Genomic DNA, 3,983 nt, shown 5'->3' with positions numbered 1-3,983 from the left:
CGGTATTTGTTATTCCTTTCTCTACCAGAGGGTGGCATCATTGGTCTCATAGTAAAAAAGAATGTGAATCTCATAATGTGCTTACACATGAACTTTATATATGCCCAAATGATGTAAGCTGTAACACATGGTTTGAATATTTAAGATCTGTAATCTACAATATTTTGATGTTTAATGATGGCAACATTTAAGACATTGAAACTAGTTAACTACAGAAACTTGCCACTATCACTAATATATTTTTCTAGTTAAAACGATGGCATCTAGTAATGGGAATCCAATAATTAACAGCAGCTACAGTACACGGATGCAGCACATTTTTATATGAGGTAAATAAACAATTATTTAAATATCTGAAAGTACCCTGCAGCCATGACTCTCATCTCTAGTCGTTAAATGTCAACAATGTTCTGCTTGCTCTGATTTTGTGTATGACCTTTTGTTCATCTTCTAATCTTTTGTGTAATGCAACATTTTATTTCTTTAATTCACTAGCATTTCATTTGTGATGAATGTATAAACACAATTTAGAAATACAATTTGACTATATTATGTGTGCCCGTTTGCTTTTATGCAGTAAGGTTTGTGGGTTAGGAGCTGAAAAATAACCCTTTTAGTCAGTTTCTCATGTTTATCAGGTAAGTTTAAAAGAAACCTTGGTATTTATTCTGTTATCTGTGCCACCCACCACATCCTCAATAAATGTTTTTGCTTCAAATACATGAATATTTGTTGTGATTACATACTGTATATACTTTTAAGAAGATTTATCTTTCTTTCTATATCCGACTCTAGTGATGTTAGTAGACGTTAGTGGTGTTTGGTTAAACAGAGATAAGGACATATCTGTTCCTTGTATGTTACTGTATTTCTTGACAGTCCAACTGCTTTCAATTTTTGGCAATACGTACTAATGGAAACCAGAATCTGTATTTATAAACAGCTGAGACAGTGCACTTCTTAAAGTATAAAGGATCTCTTTTGCCTTTCGGAATATCTGTAAAACATTTTTGAAACACTTTCACACTGCAGCGAGTATACATTGTCCATTAACTTAAACCAAAACCTTTTCAAACTTGTTTGTGCTTTTGTATGCCATTGTGTTGCAAGCAGGATGTTTTGTGCAATTTGGGTGAACTGACCTTTTTACAGGAAATTGGTTAAGCAAGAGAACGTTGTCTGTCCTCAGGCCTTTTAATGGAGAAGTGACCTAAAGCATTTAGTTTGGGATGAGTCTGTGGTTGTGTTTTCACTGTGGTAAACAAAAAGTCATAGTGAGATGTGGATATTTGAGAAGTTTGTTATGAGTTTGAGATCACCAAGGCACATTGCAGTAATGTGACATATGTGAGTGATCAGTACTGGAGCAGCATAAAGCAGTATTTCTTCCTCAAGAGGAAGTTGTTTGGCAATGGAAATCACACATTTGCAACAGCTCGCACATACCTCACTGACACTCTCCTGTCACGGTTGTCTTTATTTCACCTTTAAATTCAGATAGTGTGGGTGATTAAAGGCAGCAGCCAGAAAATCTTTTATTTGTTATCTATATTGTCTTTGCAGCAACTACATGGTTCTTGGAGTTCTCTTTGCACCAGAGACATTCAAACTGAGACGTTAAACATCGGTCATCAAGCATGTTTGGCCTGATGGAGGGAAAATGTTTTCATGGTTAACTCTGACCTGGTCTTTTTGAAGGGGAGAGATCAGTTCCCTAAAGGCACACACAGAGACCTCTTTTAGCGCTGACATGCTCCATCTGTTTTAGATGACTCTTGTGACTCCAGCCTGACCCATTTTAAATATCACAGGACAGTGAAAAAAAAGTGGAGTGTAACTGAACGGGCAGGAGACATTAGTTCAAATTTAGCTTGAGGGCTAAAAGATTTACGGGATTGATTTAAAGCTTCCTTTTTGCAAAAATCAAATCCAGTAAGATTTGAAATGTTTAACTGACAAGTGCAAATCTGAATAGGTTACCATGATGAGACACATGATAGAAGAGATCTGTCTTGATCATCACTGGAACATTTCTTAAGAACTACTGTTGCTGTTTTTCTGGTTTATGATGCACAGTAGCCAAGTGGAAAAGCATGACCCTAATCTTTGGCAAAGAATATTCCCTATGCTGCCTGTGTGGCTGTATGCAATTGTTTCTCATTAAAACTCTCCCCGGAAAGGTTCTGTGGGAGGTTTTCTGTTCAGATGGCCACATGCTTTCTCATGAGCAAAACGTTGCCCGGCGTCTACTGACTCTCTCCTAGTCAATTCTCTGAAGACATCTTTTAATAATGTTTATCTTTGCTAACACATGCTTATTTTCTTAGTTTTTATCCAATACATAAAAAACCTATTCTATGAGGTTTGCCGAGTGAATAAGATTAACTTTGAGCAACTGAAATGTACATGTTGATGACGTGCCATGGCCAACACAGCTTGCCCACAAGTGTCTCGTGTGGGAGCCCACACTGCCCACAGTAAACCCACACCTACACACAATAAGCTCTCAGATCCACACAAACTGCTCCTTTTGAGATTTAATTACGATTGAGACCTATTTCTCTTAACACAGGAAACAGTTGAGTGTGTAACACAACTTGACGTTAAAACGCAATCAAACAGCTGACACAGGAAACAGTAAAGAGGAAGGGTGCGTGTCTGGGCCCCGTGGATATCTGGACAGTGTCCTCTGCTCTAACATTGTCCAGAGCCCTACCAGACAGGCTGAGTGACATAAAGACGTCCAACTCAACAGACATACATGCAGGACACCTTGAGTCTGTTTTTACAGTCCTCACTTAAGCTACTATTATGACTTAATTTCATATGTGTCATGCATAAAGGCAATACAAAGGTTGACGCTTCTTTGAAGAATAACTTTAGCTTCCTTTACCTTGATTAAATATCAGTTAATTACTCTTACAAACATAGCTAAATGCAGGTGCTGGCAATTAACATATTCTAAAATGGAAAACGACTGAATATCTAGCCAATTATGATGCAGCCTTGCTAGCAGCTCTGTGAGGCTCTTTGACCTTAATGCTAACTCTGCATGCTAACATGCTCACAATGACCTTAACCTGCTGATGTTTAGCAGATCTAATGATTACTGTGTTCACCCTCCTGGTGTTAGCATGCAAACACTGATTAATTTGCACGGAACAAAAAGGCTAATGGTGATCTCATCAGTTTGGTTCATAATCAAATGTCAAATATTGGACACATTTTGACCTGATGATGGCCCTACAGTATATGGAGGTCAAGAGATCATCAAAGTTATGACTTTTTTTTTTAGATGGGGACATTAATTGTGTTACCAAAGGTTGAGGAAATCCATTGAATAGTTGTTGAGATGTTAAAGTGGACCAAAATGAAGGACAGACGGCCATTGCTATACTTTTTCCATTCTCTGTTTTTAAAAAGCCAATTTATTTGGATTCAAATAGCAGGTATTGCTTTGTTGAACCAGTGCACAAAACCAACAATAATGTAGTAACTTTCTATTCATGAGATGGCCTTAAAGCTCAAATTAAAATGACCTTAGTAGCAATCTCCCAGACACACTTCCCTCCACATCTTGCCCTTTCAGACAGCCCTGGAGGGAGGGAGATGTTGGGCTGCACTTCTTGTGAGAGGAAGCTGGCTGCAGCCACAGCAGGGGAGGAGGATGCTTCCTCTCTTGCTTTCTGTTCCCTGCAGCTGATTGATGCGGGCAGCCTTTTACCTTTTAGTTTACCGGCACAGTGCAAGGCTCAGCTTTGTCACTGGGAGCTGTACCAATCTCCGGTCTGCTGCTGGGAGCTGAAAGCAGCTCAGCGGAGGCTGGCGACATTTACACCCTGCCTCTATCCAACAAAACTACAGAGAGCAGACAGGGAGACAGAGCTTTATGCTCAGAATACTGAGGTTGAATATTTGCAGGAGACGGATAACATGGACACTGGAGGATCACAAGTTTTAATCCGTCTGTCTGCAGCTAGACC

Source organism: Trematomus bernacchii, unplaced genomic scaffold, assembly GCF_902827165.1.
Source record: "Trematomus bernacchii unplaced genomic scaffold, fTreBer1.1, whole genome shotgun sequence".
Taxonomy (NCBI): Eukaryota; Metazoa; Chordata; class Actinopteri; order Perciformes; family Nototheniidae; genus Trematomus; species Trematomus bernacchii.
This window is presented reverse-complemented; position numbering follows the sequence as displayed.